We start from the raw sequence: 18,935 nt of genomic DNA on the forward strand, positions 1-18,935 counted from the left end.
AAGAAGAAGAAGAAGAAGAAGAAGAAGAAGAAGAAGAAGAAGAAGAAGAAAGAAGAAGAAAGAGTGAATATGATTAGACAGGTGAGGAGAACAAAGGATACATTAGAGTCTAGGTCTGTTTTGGTCTGTTAGAAGTAACTGCATTCCAAAATTGTAAGGAATTAAGAATTAAAAAAAAGAATTCATAAAATAAGAAATTGGTTGAAAAAGGAAAGAGAAAGAAAATTAAAGTGGAAAGCCTAAGGAATTGTGGGGAAAAAATCCATGAATTCTATATATTATTTTCCCCTAGTACTGGAGTTTGACAGTTCTCTATGATCAGTAAACTTGGTCTTAGCCATACCTCTTGTCCAGAGGTCTTGTCTTAGCCGGATGTTCTTGCTTATCTTCTCAGGGAAGGGCCTGTTGCATTGATTCTCAAGTATATTTGCCCCAGGTGGAGTTGCACTCCCCTTGTCAGGGGGCCAGCCTATGTTCAAGTGGCTCTGCCTTGCTCTATGTGGCTTTCATTCCCTGAAAGCTTTCTGTGCAGCTTAAAGGATGAGAATGGAAATGGCAGCCTCCCAATCTCCAGCCCCAGAGCTGAGAGCTCGGGGCCCCACTCTTCAGTCTGCCCTCAGGGAAAAGCAGTCAGTTACTCCTATCTCCCTGGTCTCCAGCCATACTCTGTGCTCACCCAGCCTGTGACTGACTGTTTCTATCTCAGGCTCATGAACCCACCTTGAGTCCCCAAACCCTGCAGATTCATGTGGCTCGCACCAGCTCTGCAACCCCAAGGGGAGAAAGGGGGTCTCACCAGTTCTGCTGCTTGCTGGGCCCCTGCTTGGAGAGTGGTTGCTTGACCAAGCCCTGGTTCAGGGTATATGGCAACCTTGAGCTGAAAGCCCACTCCTGGGTTCGCTGATTGCAGCTGGCTTCCCCACTCTGATGCCTGGGAACGCTGCTGCACTCAGGCACCCCTGGTCTTCCTGTGACCCTGAGGATCCTGAGACCACATTGTCCCACCCAGGATTTTGCCCTGCTTTGCCACCTGAGTGCCTTTTAGGCAGGGGCGTTCCTCACCAGAGCCGACTTCTGAAAGTTCTGAGCTGCTATATCACTTTCTGGTAGCCGGCTTACAGAGGCTCGCACCGCCCATGGTTTGTCTTCCAATATATTGCCTTGGATTCACTTCTCTTCACCTCCTACTTTGCAGAAAGTGGACACTTTTCTATTTGTACAATTTCAGCTATTTTTTTCTTAGATCTCCAGTTGAGTTGCAGGTAGTCAGAATGATTTGATAGCTATCCAGCTGAATTCCTGGGACCAGATGAAATTATGGTCTCCTACTCCTCCACCATCTTGGATTCAGACCCTGAGAGAGAGAATTTTAAACAGGCTCCATGCCCAAAGTGGAGCCGTATTCAGGGCTTGATCTTATGAGGTAGATTTAATTATCATCCTCATTTTGCAGATAATGTCACTGAGAAAGTCTGAGAGAGGTAAAATGAATTGGGTGTTAAACCAGCTATCTGACTTTAAATCCTGAATTTTTCTCACAGTAATGTGGAGAGCATGGGCAAGAAGTCAGGCTCCCAGAACCTGCCAACTTGTTTACATGTTTTATTTTTCTTTCTTTCTTTTTTTTTTTTTAAAGATTTTATTTATTTATTTGAGACAGAATGAGAGAGAGAGAGAGCCCATGAGAGGGGGGAGGGTCAGAGGGAGAAGCAGACTCCCCGCCAAGCAGGGAGCCCGATGCGGGACTCGATCTCGGGACTCCAGGATCATGACCTGAGCCGAAGGCAGTCGCTTAACCGACTAAGCCACCCAGGCACCCCCATGTTTTATTTTTCAATTACGTGACATTGGTTCTTTTTGTATTGTTTGGACTTGTCTATTATAATAAATAATTCAGAGAGTTGTATATTTTTTCCATTGGCTATTTGCTCCTGTGAACTAATTATGCTACATAAAGTCATCCTTACAGCTGTTTAAATTATCCAACCAATCCAAATTCTTGTTTTGCTTCTTACAAGGTCCTGCTTGACTTGGAAAAAATGGGTGTTCCATTTCTCTCACTATATTTAGCTGCCTGGAATGGTAACTTCTACCTGCACTTTGGGACTTTGGCTCAAAGCCAGTGTGGTTACACAAGGGAAGGTAAAGTGGCTGGATTGAGGTTGTATTTTGTGTCAGCCATTTTTTTAAGGGCAGTATTTTGAGAAGAATGTTGCCACATGGCTGGAAGAAGTGTTGGGTTGCAAACATACTTGGTGTGGTTTGCTATGATTTTACTCATTATCTCCCCATTAGGCTGTCTTTATCACCTTGTCTTTTGGATACTTGCTGCTGTAAAATAGAGTTCTATGAAAGGTGGCTTGTTCTGTGCTTAAACCTGTGGCAAATCATCAACATTGCTCCTCTTTTTAAATTCCAAGAAGATATGCTAGGCACCAAGGAAAAATTGGCTAGCATTTCTTCTGCTTGTCATGTAATCATTGTATTCCCTGACTGGGAGAGATCTTGAGAGGTCAGCTTGTTCTTTCTACCTTGTCCTCATCTTCTTGACATGGATCCATTAAAAACATCCTCAAAAAAGGCATCACATTTTATTAAACCCCTGAAGAGAGTCCAACTTCTTTTTATTATTAATTCTAGTGTTTATCACTTTAGACTATATTTAAATAACACGAAGAAAAGCAGATGATGACAAGTTTGACCAACTCTGCAGTCCTCTTCCTGTTTGTTTTGGCCCAATACGTAGCCAGTTAAATTGACTATGTAAACTTCAGCTATGAACATGGAAGAAAATACGGACTGGATTATGTGATACTCAGGTGAAAGACCTAACCTTATCATCAGCGAATTCATCCTTTAACTAATTTCAATCCCTGAGGATACAATTCAAGTAAACCTCCTCTGAAACTGCCATGAACGGAAGTGGAAATAGCTTCTTGCCATTTGCTGTGTAAGAAACATACATATGTACTGGAAAATAAGAGAAAAGAAACTTTGGACTCTTAGAATAAATCATCAGAGAATTTTTTGCTGCTCAAGTCATCCTAGGAACCTGAAGTTGCTCACTAAATATGAAATTGCTTATAAACAATTTAGGACAAAACCTAACAGTTCTAAGAATTTGGTAAAAATTAACTATTATTTAGAGAAAGCAGTGCCAGGGTTTAAAATGAGCCTTCCACACAGAGGAGGACAAAGGAAGGTAATAGACAAGACCAAGGTGATAGGAGCAGAACCAAGCTGTTGGCCTGATCATTTCTGCTGAACAATTTTCATAACTTTAGGGAAGAGACATTCTCAGTCACTACCCAAACATACCTCTGTGCAATACAGCAGTATTGCTTCCATTTCATTTAAACACCTACTAATCTGTTTCCTATTTATCCACAGTTGACCTTGTCATTCTCAAATCCTCTTGTGGCTGGCTGAAGATCCTACTCCATTACCATCTGAAGCAGAAGTGTCTGAATTAGAATGCCTCTGCCATCTGAGTGAAGGACTATGCCTTGTTGGGGCCAACAGATGCCTAAAGTATCTAATCAGATGAAATGAGGTGAGAACCCCACGCTAGCACTCTGAGCAGGGCAGTGGCATTGATCCCCATTAGAACTGGCAAAAGGATGCAGCTCTTGGGGTACATTCCCACCAGTGGACTCCTTTGGCAGTCTTTTACCTGTTTTCAAGCACATGAATCATACAGTTTACCAAAATTATCCAGGACACTTAAGAAAAATACAATTTCCTCCCTATTATCCGATATTCTGATCTTGTTAGTTTGAGATAGGACCCCTGACAATGTTTTATAAGCTTTGTAGATGATTCTTGGAGACTTTCCTTTAAGTAATTGAGCTTTTCCAAAGGAATCATTTATCTTGAGTGAATGGGGGAAACTCTTTGAGCTTTAACAGTTTGCTCACCTATCTAAAAATGTAATATTTTATAGGGCTTTGGACAGCTCTGATTTAGTTCTATTATTAGCCCTTACTGAATTAGTTATATCTGCAGCAAAGTTCAGGGAGGACACCCAGGTCTTTATCAGGATTTCCAAGTAGGACAGGCTCTTCTTAAATCACCCTTAGTTTCTGAGATGTGAGCTGGTGGTCTGTGTGAGGGGTCAAAGAGCCTGATTAGCCCATCTTCCCAGGCCCCCCACTGCAGGATCAGCCATTTTTTTTTCCCCCCCGAAGTCCTGCCCTGGCCTGGAAGTAGATCATTTGCTTACTCTTTATTCTCCTGGGCCTGGCATGAGTCCTACCACACACAGGTTGTATCTAGTGTGCTAGATGTGAGTGCTGTGTTACCTCTCTATTGGAACCTCCTCTTCTCCTTACATTGCTGACTTCTGCCTCAGTTTACCAGTGTAACTCTCTAGTTCTTCACTTGATCTGCAGCTGACCTTGAGTCTTAGCCCACTACTCCAGCCCCCTGCCTTACTGCCTGCCTCTTGCCTCTTTTATCCTGTGGTCTGTTCTCTGAACCCTACTGACTAATCCTACAGTGCACAGAGTGGAGTATCCTGTGGGGCCAACGGTGGCTCCCCAGGCTTAAACTGCCTTCGTTGGAAGCTGGCTCTAGCACCTTCTAGCTGGGTGAGTTTGCACAAATACCTAACTACTTAGTTTCTTTACCTTACTTTCTTCCATCTTTATTCTCTTAGTTTCTTCATCTGTAAAACAGAGAAATAATAGTATCTACCTCACAGAATTGTAAGAATTAAATGAGGCAACACATGTAAAATACTTAGAAAGTATTTAATAAGTGGAAGCTACTCTCATGATTATTACTGGCTTACTGGGGGCCATGAAACAATTGCCTGCTTGATCATAAATTTTGTCTGCTAAATGGAATTTAGTTCACCACATCCTTAGGACATTGCCTATTGTGCTGCCCACTACATGTGTTCCCAGCTGCTTATCTCTCCTCAGCCCCTTACAGTGTCAGTGGTGTTTCTGGGGATCCTGTGCAAAGCTTGTCCAATCAGCCTCATTTATGACAATTCATTCTCTTCAATTTTCTTGCCTTTTTTTTCTTTAACTGGATTAACCAAGTTCCTTCAACTTCATAGACTTTAATTTCCAATCACTTGGTAATCTTTCTGCCTCCACTTTAAACCTTTCCAAATTCTTTTCTCACTTAGTTGCTTAAACCAAATGTGGTTTACAAAGGCTTACAAACTAGGCTGAGGATTCAAAGATTATCTTGGGGTCCCTATATGCTCTCCCTGATTCTCCATTCAGGATCATGGTAAAGTGTTGAACCTCAAATGCAGCTGTTCTTTGGCTGCTGACATGCTCTCACTCACACTGAAAATTTCCTGTGTCTTGTTATACTATTTTGCAAAAATTAATAAGATCTCAAGAAACTGCTGATCTATTATCATGGAGGGCTTAGTGGTGGACTGCCTCTTTTGAAGTGGTGAAGATAAGGAAATAATGATGGGATAAGAAGAGAAAGAATATTGCTATTTATTCAGTAAATATTTAATTAGTACCTATTTTGTGCCAGGCATTGGTCTAGGCGCTTAGGAGAATATGAATGAATAAAACAGACACAGATCTATGTCATAGAAATTTTCCATCAAAGGTGGACACAAAATCAATAGTTGTATTTAAATAAAAAACATTTTGATTAAAATTTAGAGGGATGTATTAGAGTTTAAGCAGATCATTGAAGTTTAGGAATTACGACATTTTATTACATGCTTAGCAAAATACAGATGTTATTAGTAATATTTAAATTAGTAAACAATAAATATAATAAATAACAAATGTAATCAGCCTTTATCTTGATATTTTTCACATTTTCAAAAGTTAAACTGAATGAGAGGCATGCAATTTTATCCTGGTGATCTAGAATCTTCTAGAAAGTATTGATGAGGCTGTGAGGCTCTAAGGTAAATTGTGGGTGGCAAAATTTACAAATACTGTTTGGCAGTGATCAGTTGTCCTCTAAGAGGGATTGGCAGTCTTCTGGATTAAAAAAATCAGATCTTCATTTATTAAGATTTTCTGAGTAGTAGCAGGGGTGATGTCCCTGTCTGGGGAGAGGTAAGGGTGCTGGCAGCGAGAGTGGTGAGAAGGCAGGCGTGTTGGTGGCTTAAAGATCATGTTCTCCACATGTCTATGTGAGGCTGTCTGGTGGGTGTAAGGGTTATTTCAGGACATTCTGGGGGCAGCAAAACTGACAGAAGATACAGAAAAGGGAGGGTAGTTTTCCCCCAGCCTTTAAAAATAGAAATCACATGGGGAAGAGTCACATCTTAATTTTTTATAAACTAACATTTCAATATCATGGAAAAGAAAATTACATAAAACTGTGTTTTAAAATGGTTCTGATATTTTAGTATATTTAAATTACATGTTAAAATATTTTAAAAAATAAAGAAAAGCTCTTCAAAGAATTAGAGTGGAAATTTAGAAATTTGGAGCTAATTCAACAAACTGTATTTGAAAATCCAGCCTGTATTCAGCGTTTTTTCAAGGTCCTGGGAATGCAATAGTTGGCTAAGACGTTTCTCTAGTTCTCAAAGAACTCACAATATAGTAGAGGGTGAGGGTGACACATGCAACACCGAATGAACACTATTCATTGTTGTAGATGGTCTATCAGACTAGATCCCCTCAAATTACTGTGGGAGGAGGGTGGGCTGGTTCTGGGAAGTTTTATTACCAAGTTTTTTTTCTCTTTTTATCCTTGTGTTTTATGGTTTAATCATAAGTGTAGCTTTGTATGCAAATCATCGCAAATCCTTTTGAGAAGTAAAAAATGTCCTTAAACAATCAATCAGTAAAGATAATCCTCTGATAAAGTAAAATTTGGATACAAAAATCAGACAAGAGATCAAAGTTAGAGTAATCTTAAACCATTACGTATAAAACACCCCTCAAAAACAAATAGGCTGTTCCAAAAAAAATCTCAGAGTGAATTTGCTGGAGGACTAGTCAAAGGTCATGTTGTTTCCTGATTCAAAGAGATTATCATGGGGTGGGGTGGAGTGCAGGGGGGGGGGTTGGTCGGATTTCCTTACATTCAGTAGTCTCCTGTTCCTTTTACTCTAGTTGAGTAAAGGATCACAAAGAATCTGGTCAGGATTGGGAAGAGAGGGCAACTATAAAGAAGGAGGATTCTCCATATGGGAAGACTGGCAAAATTCTAGTTCTGGGGGATTATAGGAGGGGAGAAATGGGGGCTGCCTAGGTTATTAGGAAGAAGATGGTTAAAACCTTTGATCCTGGGTCTGATCCCAGGGAGCAGGTTGAAGAGATCCTAAGCTTTCACTCAGTAGCTCCAAAATACAATCAGATGAGTATAGCCTGAATGTTTCCAATTCTAAAAGTCAAGATAGGGAGAAATTTTGTTTGGGCCCGAGAAGCAATACTGCATTAAATTAAACAAGTAGTGACAGGAATTAGTCATATGATGGAAGGCCCCACTTTATTTGCATGGGTTTGCATTTCTTTAAATCTTATTTTATGTAGTTTTAAAACTATATTTTGTATTGTTTATAATTAGCAATGTTAATGAGTAGTTTTTATTTGTATGGTTACATTAGTAAAAGCTTCTTTTATACAAAAAAGAAAAACCGACTCATATGCTAAATAATCTGAGAGACTTGTCTGGTGAAAACTAGGTGGAATTCATAACATAACTGAGGACTCCATTGTGTCTCCTAGTGTCAATGACACAAATTGCAAGCATAGCAATCCTGCCCAAGAAGAGTTACCCAGCCTTGTAAATCCAAACCTACTGAATAATGGTAGATAGCAAATCATGGCAGGGATTGGCTGGCAACCACTTTAAATCAAGAGTGGAGCATACTACATTGTCATTGCTTACTCCTATTTGGTCATAAATTTTTTGAGTGTAGGGACTGTATTTGACTTACCATTGAATCTCTGGAGCTCAAAAATATGGGATGCATAGTTGGTATTTGAGGAAAATTATGAAATGAATTAGAAACTAGGATGAGGAGTGAGGAGGGAAGCCAAAAAGGGATGTATGAGGATCTCAAAATTGAACTGAATTTGTCTTCCAAATTTGCCTAGAATCCTCCTTGGCTTTTCCTATGAGCCATAGATGGTTTACTTCATCTAAAAGGGCTTATTATGGGGCACTTGGGTGGCTCAGTCGGTTAAGTGACTGCCTACGGCTCAGGTCATGATCTCAGGGTCCTGGGATCGAGCCCTGAATGGGCTCTCTGTTCAGCGGGAGGCCTGCTTCTCTCTCTCCCACTCCCCCTGCTTGTGTTCCCTCTCTCACTGTGTCTCTCTCTGTCAAATAAATAAATAAAATCTTAAAAATAAATAAATAAATAAATAAAAGGGCTTATTAGGTACCAAAGAGAATCTTAATTTTAGTTTTCAAAGTGTAGATTTGTCTTTCCATTGAGAGCAGATTTCTTTTTTTTTTTTTTAAGATTTTATTTATTTATTTGAGAGAGAGAATGAGATAGAGAGAGAGCATGAGGGGGGGAGGGTCAGAGAGAGAAGCAGACTCCCTGCTGAGCAGGGAGCCCGACGTGGGACTCGATCCCGGGACTCCAGGATCATGACCTGAGCCGAAGGCAGTCGCTTAACCAACTGAGCCACCCAGGCGCCCGAGAGCAGATTTCTGAACAACAATGGTAGTAATTTTGTAGATTCTTTGCAGTCTTAGAATTAAGACTTCAGGGACATTATATGAGATCTCCTACCAAAATATATTTTCTGTCACCTCAAATGCACCAAGTCAAATAAGACTGTTGTCTTCAGGAAATCCTTGACATTCAGGCCCATCTATTTTATAGAGAGTGGGTAATGTAGCCCCTTTATAAAATTGCCTATTTAATTCATCTGAATTAAGTGAGAACAACAAACAGAAGAGTTTTAACCACAGAGATAAAGTAACTGAATTGCAAAGCCAAGAATGAGTGCAAGTTAATGGATTTGCATTAGGAAAGGCTTAGGAGAGCCCATTAGAACAGGCAACTGCAAAAATACAAAGTGGGATTTTGTAAAGAATCTTCTCCATAAGGATTAAAGATTAGTGCTTTGAAAATATGATAGCACACAGAAAAATAGCATTAGGAACTTAAAAAAGAAAGAAAGAAAGAAAGAAAGAAAGAAAGAAAGAAAGGAAGGAAGGAAGGAAGGAAGGAAGGAAGGAAGGAAGGAAAGAAAGAAAGAAAGAAAGAAAGAAAGAAAGAAAGAAAGAAAGAAAGCATTTTCTAAAGCAGCCATTCTCACCCAGAGTGCAAAAGACACCTTTCAGGGGCACCTGGGTGGCTCAGTCGGTTGAGCATCTGCCTTTGGCTCAGGTCATGATCCCAGGGTCCTGGGATTGAGCCCCTCATTGGGCTCCCTGCTCAGAGGGGAGTCTGCTTCTCCCTCTGCTCCTCACTCTGCTCGTGCTCGCTCTCTCTCTCTTAAATAAAATTAAAAAAAAAAAAAGACACCTTTAAGCTGGAGTGGCTTTTACGATTGCCTGGTGCCAGGTTGTTGTAGCATTGGCAGGCAGCTCCACACAGCTCCTTTCCTTCAGGAGTGCCAGCAGGGAGAAGCTTGCAGAGCATGTCTGCACAGGCGACCAGAAAACTCAGGTTCTAAGGTCTAAATAAGGAAATTGATTCTGACTAAGATTCCTTCTTAGTCAATCCTTGATGACTCTAGAGACAGCAGCCCTATTGGTTTCATTATGTGGTTTAAGAGAATGTACTGAAGAAAATGTTAATAGGACCGCCATGACTGACTACACACATTATACTGCAAGATAAGGTCAGTTTTTCTCACTCTTGGTCATCATCAGTCTATTTCATATAATACTGCTGGTCAGACTTCTTAGGCCCTCCTAGAATTTCAGTGAACAATTCCAGACATCCAAGAAACATTTTTTTTTATACAGGTACTACTTTTTAATAGCGAGCATATGAAAATAAAAGCAGTTTGACCGTCACCTCTTGGTGGCAAAGGTACAACATTTTTAGACAGTGAATAAATAGAAGGTTGTTTTAAGGAGCAGTAAACCTAGGCAAGGAGACAGTCTGGAGATAAATGCAAGAGCAGGAGGGATGGTAGAAAGGGAGGAGAACATCTTCCTGGTTGGGATATCCTCCAACCCTGTGACTCCAAGCATAGTCTGTGGACCAGGGACATCTGCAACATCTGGCAGAACCCTGGTCACCCCTACCCCTGACAGACTGAATCAGAATCTCATTGTTAAAAGGATCCCCAAGGTGATTTATATGCATAGTGAAGTTTGAGAGCTCAGTTCTAGGAGTCCTGAGAGTCCGGGTTCTGAGTATTTCTATAATTGCTAGGGTTCTCCAACTTTTGTATTTATGAGATTGTTAAAGTTGTTGTTAGAAATGAAGTTGTTAAAAAGGCAAGTTCAGAAGATCAAAGAGGTTCTAATTCTGTAGGTTTGTGTGGTACCTAGAAAATCTGTATTTCTAACAAATCTCCCAGGGATTCCAGCACAGGTAGTCACTGGATCACACTTTCAGGCCCCTCTGCCACTGATACAAGATCTGGAAAAGGAAGGCTCTGCTTACTGAATAAAATCTATTGAAGCATATGGAAAGGGAAGGAAAGATAAAATAAGATAAAAACAGAGAGGGAGATATACCAAAAGAAACTCTTTACTATAGGGAATAAACTGAGGGTTGCTGGAGGGGAGTTGGGTGGGGGGATGGGGTAACTGGGTGATAGCATTAAGAAGAGCACTTGATGTAATGAGCACTGGGTGTTATATACAACTGATGAATCACTAAACTGTACCTCTGAAACTAATAATACACTATATATTAATTAACTGAATTAAAAAAAATCTATTGAAGCAGTGGGTCATGAAAGGCTTCCTGTTTGGGACTAGTGGAAGGGAGTTCCCTGCCGGAGACATGACTGATTGTAGGACCCAAGCCCTCATCTTAATAGCTTTATCTGTGTTCTAGTCATACTGAGCTTCTTGTTTTTTCCCAAAACTCACTGTGCACTTAACCACTTCAGTCTTTGCTATGCTCTTTTTCTCTGCACGGGCTTCAGAGTCTGAAAGGCTGTGTTTAGATTCTAGCTTCAGGCATATACTAGTTTGGTGACCTCAGGCAAGTGATTCACAATCTCTGACACTCAGTGTCCTCATGTGTATAAGGGATAATGTAGTACCTGTCTTCTAGGGTTATTGTGACAATTACAAGAGAAATGGCCTGTGTAAAATATATAGCACAGTGGACAGAATTTAGCAGACATTTAGTACATTATCACAACTACTGTTGTTACTCTTTTTGGGTGGGGGGGGGGACTGGAGCACTCCCTTTTTCTTCCCAAGACTTAGTTACTCTTTGTAGCATTCCTTGATGAGTGTGCCTTCCTTATTGCCATCATGAATTATTCACCCATCTGCACTCTCATGTGTACTTAAACATTTCTCTTTGTGTCCCTTTTTGACATGTCTTTTTAGTTTGTTCCCTCTCAAGTGAACTATAAACTCATCAAAACAAACAACAACAAAAACAAACCCTGTCTTTCCCCCTTCTGTGGTTTTAGCACCTTACACATAAATATAGTTAAGGCAAGGTGTTTGTTTATGTGTTTGGCACTGTTCTAAGCACTTTTAATATATTTACTCATTTAATCCTTAAAACAACCCCATTAGGTAGGTATTGCCATTATCTCCATTTTCTAGGTGGAAAACTGAAACACGATGAGGTTAAGGAACTTGTCCAAGGGCACACTGCTAAGCAGCAGACCTGTAATTTGAACTGAGGCAATCTGGTTCCAGGAATAAAACCTTACCAGACCCTCAGTAAATGCTCCATTGTATTGTATTACATTGTGAATGCATCGACATCAGGTGACGTCCTTCCTCTTCAGAAAATGGGGTTCTGAAGTTAACAAAGGAGGAAGTTAGATCATTGTTCAGTTTCCTGATAATATCTTATTAAATTGAAACAATACCAAAACAAATCACAGATATAAAATATTTAGTGTGTTCCTTCTTAAAGGAAACCTCAAATCTATTACGAAATTGTGATGACAAGTGTTTAACTTATTTCAAAGAGCAAGATTTTGTAGAATAGCAGGAGTAAAGACTTCCTGACATTGACATTCATTTTTTTAGCTTTATTGAGGTATAATTTACATATAATAAACTTGCTCATCTAAGTGTACAATTTGAGAATTTTAGTAATTATATATAGCTGCATAACCTCCAGCACAATCAAGATACATAAAAATTCCATCACCCTAGAAAGTATACATGTGCCCCTTGTAGTTAATCCTCAACTCTGACCCCTGGCTTCAGGCAACCATCGATCTGCTTTTTGTCACTACAGTTTTATCTTTTCCAGAGTGTCATATAAGTGGAATTATACAATATGGTAGTCTTTTGTGTCTGGACTGTTTTGCTTAGAATAAAGGTTTTGAAATTTATCTGTGTTGTTGTTGGAGTTTTATTTTTATTTAATTTAAAAAAATGAAGTATAATTAACATTGGGCTATATTAGTTTCAGGTGTATAACATAATGACTCAAAAATTCTATACATTACTTACTTATTGCTTATCTTGATAATTGTACTTTTAATCCCCTTTATCTGTTTTACCAATCCTTCAACCCACCTCCCCTCTGGCAACTACCAGTTTGTTCTATGTATTTAAGAGTCTGGTTTTTTGTCTCTTGTTTTCTTTGTGTGTTCATTTGTTTTGTTTCAGAAATTTCACATATGAGTGAAATCATATGGTATTTGTCTTTCTCTGACTTATGTATTTCATTTAGTGTTATACTCTCTAGGCCCATCCATGTTGTTGCAAATGACAAGATGGCATTCTTTTTTCATGGCTGAGTACTATTCCCTTTATATATGTATACATACCACATGTTCCTTATCCATGTATGGATGGATGGACACTTGGGTTGCTTCCATAGCTTTGCTATTATAAATAATGCTGCAGTAGACATAAGGGTGCATATATCTTTTCAAATTAGTGTTTTCAGGTTTTTTTGGGTAAACATCCAGTAGTGGAATTACTGGATCATATAGTAATTCTATTTTTAAGTTTTTGAGGAAACTCCATGGTGTTTTCCATAGTGGCGGTACCGATTTGCATTCCCACCAACAGTGCATGAGGGTTTCTTTTCTCCACCTCCTTGATAAAACTTGTTATTTCTTGTCTTTTTGATTCTAGTCATTCTGACAAATGTAAGGTGATAACTCATTGTGATTTTGATTCGCAATTCCCTGATGATAAGTGATGTTGAGCATCTTTTCCTGTGTCTGTTGGCCATTGTATGTTTTCTATGGAAAAATGTCTATTTAGGCCCTCTGTCCATTTTTAAATAGGATTATTTGTGTTTTTTTGGTGTTGAGATGTATAAGTTCTTTATATATTTTGGATATTAACCTCTTATTGAATATATCATTTAAAAATATTTTCTCCCTTTCAGTAGGTTGCCTTGTTTTATTGGTAGTTTTCTTTGCTGTGCAAAAGTTTTTATTTTTATGTAGTGTGTGTTGTTTTTAATCAGTAGTTTTTCTTATTGATAAGTAGTATTACATATTGTAGAAATACCATGATTTATTTATCCATTTACTAGTTGATGGGCATTTGTATTATTCTCAGTTTTTTTGTTATTATGAATAATGCTGCTGTGAAAGTCTTTGTGTGAAAATATGCTTTCATTTCTCTCAGGTAAATATCTAGGAATGAGTTTGTTGGGTATGGTAAATCTCTGTTTAACTTTATAAGATACTGGCACATTGTACTAGAGTTCTGGTAACTTCTATTTTTGATGACACTTGATATTGTCAGTCTTTTAACTTTACCTATTTTAGTGAATGTTTAGTGGTAGCTCATTGTGATTTTAACTTGCATTTTCTTGATGACTAATGGTGTTGACTATCTTTCCTGGACCTATTAGCCATTTGCATATCTTCTTCAGTCATTGTATATCCAAATCTTGTTCATTTAAAAAATTGGGTTGTTTGTCTTTTTCTTATTGAGTTGTATGTATGTTTTCTAAAAAAAATACTCTGAATATAAATTTTTTGTCAAAGATAGTTGCAAATATATTGTCACAGTCTGTAGCTTGCATTTTCATTTTCCTAATTGTGTCTTTTGAAGAGCAAACATTTAAAATTTTGATTAATTTATCTATTTTTTCTTTTTTGTGCTTTTTGTTTCTTGCTTAAGAAATCTTTGCCTAACAATGTCACAAAGATACTCTTCTAGAAGTTCAATAGTTTTTTACATTTAAGTCTACCTTAATTTCATGTAAATTTTGAGTTTCACATAGACAGTTAAATCCTGCTTTTATTGGAGTTCTCTCTTCTTGCCATGTAGCTCATCATGTAACCCTGCCAGGTTATACATGACCATGTAGAAACTAGTATAAAAGAGTGTGTGGGTGTGAGACTCAGGGAAACCTTTAAAGCTGGTAGCTGTTCAATTCTTAAGTTCCACAATAAATAAATTGTTTAAAATTAGGCTTGTGATTTTTTGTGGGGTATGTAGAAATAATGAGAGGGAAATATCTCATGATAGATACAGAGTTCGAGTAATTTTTTTAAATCTTTAAGCCTTGGACAGATGGATATGTTCAAATCAAAGTTAACTAAATAAGGTATTAATGACTCCAAGTTTTGTTGAATCTTTTAAATGTGAAACCAAGTGATATTATTTTTCTTGGTTTTTAATTTTATGCCCATTTCCAGGAAGCATAGACTTCTTATTTGGAGAGAATGAACACTTTGCTCATTGCTACAAACCTGTCTGAAACAGGGAAGGACCAATCTTGGGAAAATTTTTCAGCCTGATGTCTTTTTTCCTAGCCTGCCTTTTGCCCATAACCACTCCCACATGCCCTGTTCCTAAGATAGTCTGAAGTTTCAAAATGCCAACAAAAAATTCTCTGTATTTAGGTTGTTTTGGATTGTTAATTATTGGTGGCAATGGATGAGTGTTCAGCACCTTGGAACTTTTGCAAAAGAAACTTAATAAGGATACGTTTGCTGTAGTTGGAAAAGTATTTGATGAACAGCTGACCTTTCAAATGTTTACATGAGTTGAATCTCTGAAATGCTAATGTTAGGAAGGTCCAAATTCTAATTCAGAGTCAGACACTGAATCCCTTTGTGGGGAAAGCTTTTAAATATCTTCAGTTTTTTCATTTGTTTTTTTAAAAAAAGGCTGACTTCACCTACTAATTAATTCGTTAATATTTGTGAATGTTTTGAGAGGATGAAAAGCACTTTTTCAGGGCAGTGCCCTATTGTTCCCTATCATGATTATGGTTTGCCACTCACCTGAAGTAAGTGGGTAAGTCATGTGCCAAGTTTGCATTGTAGAAAGGAAATGATTCTACAGATCCTTAACTGTGAGTTGGAAAAAGATGTTTCTTTCACGTGGAGCTTGTGAATAAAGCTTCCACTGTTCTAAGGAAAAAAATGTAAAAGGAAACCTAGTTGTCTGGATTAGGTCACTTATAAATACCTTTAAAAATATTTACATAAATCTCCATTGACTAACCAATTCTCTGCAGCACATTTCATAAAAATTTCTTCTCAAGTAATTTCTTTTGAAAATTCATACATTTGGTGAGTTCCCCCCACCCACTGTCTTGCATGGGGCCTGGTGTTTACATAGTGCTCAGTTAACTTAAAAAAATTAATCCATGTGTCTCAAAAAACTAGGGAGATAAGCTGAGGAAGAAAGTTGGGGTGGAGGATTTGGGAAGGGCCTCTTTTCTATGGTGGCTTTTTTTTTTTTTTTCTGATGTACTATTTTAGCATAGTTTTTTTTTTTTTTTTTAAGATTTTATTTATTTATTTGACACAGAGAGAATGAGAGAGACAGAGAGCACATGAGAGGGGGAAGGGTCAGAGGGAGAAGCAGGCTCTCTGCCGAGCAGGGAGCCCGATGCGGGACTCGATCCTGGGACTCCAGGATCATGACCTGAGCCGAAGGCAGTCGCTTAACCAACTGAGCCACCCAGGTGCCCCTAGCATAGTTTTTGCTTACATTCAGTTGCTTTGTTGCTTGAGTTCCTCTTTTAGATGAGTTCCTGCATCCCTCAGCAACTGCACCAGTCACCAAGGCTGTCTCGCCCTAAGCAGTTCCAGAACTCTCCTTTTGTGGTTCTGACATTGCACAGGAAGCAGCAAGCCAGGGCATGTCCATATCTTCACTGGAAAAGGCCATTTTGAAATTGTTCTAAAATTACTAATCATTTTGGTTGCACTTGAAGTATGAAGGGAATTCTCAGGGAATCACATGCCATAGACGTCATCTGATTTCCATGAAGGGAAGATAAATGTTGTGTTGTTGTTATTGGAAACAGTAAAAAGAATTGCCTCTTTTGAGGTCTGATCATACCTTGAAGGCGTCTGGAATGGAGAACAGAGGTCATTTTTAGTGTTCAAAAACTGAAACAAAAGACAACAGTTTCCAGCATAGTGTTAAAAACCAAACAGACAAATAAACAAACCCCCCCAAACAAAGTTTTCAGCACTTAAAATTTAGAGGTTTCACTGAAAATCTGGAATCCCAGCTGTTTTTTGAAAAATTGGGAGATCTGGTGTTTCTGGATCTTGCTTTCAGATTTGACAAAACTGATTAGATGGATCATCAGCTGCCCCTTGGAACATCTGAAGGCTCATATTACCAGCTTGTTCCCTGGAAATATGATCTACAGGGTTTACATGCTTAGAATAAAGGTCCAAATATATCCTCTTAAGTCATTCTTTTCACTCTCTCTTAATAGTTCCTATCCTTTGAACAGGAAATAGATACGGGAAAGCATGATAAGAGAATGAATGACTCTTTATCATGCTTTCCCATGTCTATTTCCTGTTCAAAGGACAGGAGCTATAGAGAGTGAAAAGAGTGTTTTAAGAGGATATATTTGGACCTTTATTCAGCTGTTTATAGGCAATACTTCACCAGGTTATCCAAATAACTCAAATTTAAATATACCGATTCAAATATACTTCCTCGGATTTTTGTGAGGGGAAGATGTGTATGTGTTATGAATTATGTAGGCTTAAAAAGAAAATTAAATATTTTTCAAAATGGTTTATCTGATATTTAGGGCCTTTTAAGCAAAAACTTGCTAGTGTGACCACTTGACAGCAAACAAACTAATCTCCACTGTAGTCTAGTGACTACCACCAGAATTATATTTATATCTAAAGAGAGGTAAAATAACAATCAGACACCAGTACCTCTTTACTGAAAAGTATGGGTGAATTTCTGAGACCACATTTATTCTAAGATATATTTTGTTTATAATTCTGCCTTTTTTCACTAGACATAAATTGCTTCATAGATATTCATCCTTCCTTCCTAATAGCATCCTGATTTTCTTCTGGGGTGTTATCTCTCTCCCATCTATTGCAGTCCCAGGAGGCTGAAGGGTGGTAGTAGTAAATCAAGCCACCTTGGATTCCCATTAGAGAAGCCCTTGGTTCTTACCCTTACTGCCGGATATAGGCTTGTGACTCAAGTTTTGAAAGGGGGACTCTTGGTTATTTGAATCTTGGACAGAGTAGTACAAAGTCAAAAGCAATAGTTGAAGCTCAGGCATTGCAGGGATGTTGCTCTGATGGTCATTTGGTTCCTTGTCTTGTTCCTGTCCTGTTCTAAAGTCTGGTTTCTCCAGGCTCCCTCTTGACTTCATGAAATTTCCCAATATTCTGTTTAATTTTCTTTTCTTTCTTTCTTTTTTTCTTGCATAAAATCAGACAGCTCTAACTGATATATCTAAGCCCTGACTGTCTTGCCACTTGCCCTGCTACTGCCTTAGTCCATTCTCCACCATCTCTTGCCTGGGAATACCAAAGTAGACTTCTTGCCAATCAAAACAGATACATTTATATATATCTGCTAAAACATTTTATAAGTCAATTCAAGTCACTTCTCTGCTCAAAACCTTCAAGTGGCTTCCCAATTCACTCTGAGTTAAGGACAAAATCTTTACACGTTTAAGAAGGTTCACCATGATCTGACCCCTAATGCCTTTGTGACGTCATTTCCTACTACTCTTTCCCTCCTTGCTACACTGGCCTCATTGCTGGTCCTCTAATGTCAGGCATAATCCAGTCCCAAGCATTCTTCACTTGCTCTTCCTTCTACCTTGAATACTTTTTCTCCAGACAGCCACTTTAGCTCATTCTCTCACTTTGGGATTTTGTTCAAATATCACCTATGTGGTGAGACCTTCCCTGACCACTGTATTTACAATGTAAAGACTCTCCCACCATTGGCATTTCCTACCCATTTCTCAGCTGTTTTTAATTTTTAAATTTTAATTCCAGTATAGTTAACAGACAGTATTATATTAGTTTCAGGTATACAATATAATGATTCAACAGTTCTATACATTGCTTAATGCTCATCATGATAAGTGTACTCTTAATCCCTTTAACCTATTTCACCCATTCTCCCCCCAATCCCCCACTCATCTCCTGTCTGGTAACCATCAGCTTGTTCTGTATACTCTTTTTTTGTCTCTTTTTGTTTGTTTTGTTTCTTAAATTCTGCATATGAGTGGAATCATATGGTATTTGTCCTTCTCTGACTGACTTATTTTACTTAGCATTATACTGTCTAGATCCATCCATCTTGTTGCAAATGCAAGATTTCATTCTTTTTTTATGGCTGAGTAATATATATATGTATATATATACATCTTCTTTATCCATTCATCAATGGATGGGACACTTAGGTTCCTTCCATGTCTTGGCTATTATAAATAATGCTGCAATAAACATAGGGGTACATACATATTTTCAAATTCGTGTTTTCATTTTCTTTGGGTAAATATTCAATATTACTGGAATTACTAGATCATATGGTAATTCTATTTTTAAGTTTTTGAGGAACCTCCCTACTGTTTTCCATAGTGGCTATACTAACAGTGTAGCATTCCCAGTAACAGTGCCTACGGGAGCCTTTTTCTCCACATC

The 18,935-nt window shown here is 38.4% G+C and overlaps 1 long non-coding RNA gene across 1 annotated transcript in view; it reads left to right on the forward strand.

Annotated features, from left to right (window-relative positions):
- Positions 1–18,935, forward strand: part of LOC118017024 — a 102,499-nt gene that overhangs the window by 50,178 nt on the left and 33,386 nt on the right. The window contains exon 2 of the long non-coding RNA XR_004681016.1: positions 3,391–3,553. This is a non-coding gene — a long non-coding RNA (uncharacterized LOC118017024). The remainder of the gene's footprint in view (positions 1–3,390; positions 3,554–18,935) is intronic.

This window comes from Mirounga leonina, unplaced genomic scaffold (assembly GCF_011800145.1).
Source record: "Mirounga leonina isolate KUSES-001 unplaced genomic scaffold, KU_Mleo_1.0 Mir_168, whole genome shotgun sequence".
Taxonomy (NCBI): domain Eukaryota; kingdom Metazoa; phylum Chordata; class Mammalia; order Carnivora; family Phocidae; genus Mirounga; species Mirounga leonina.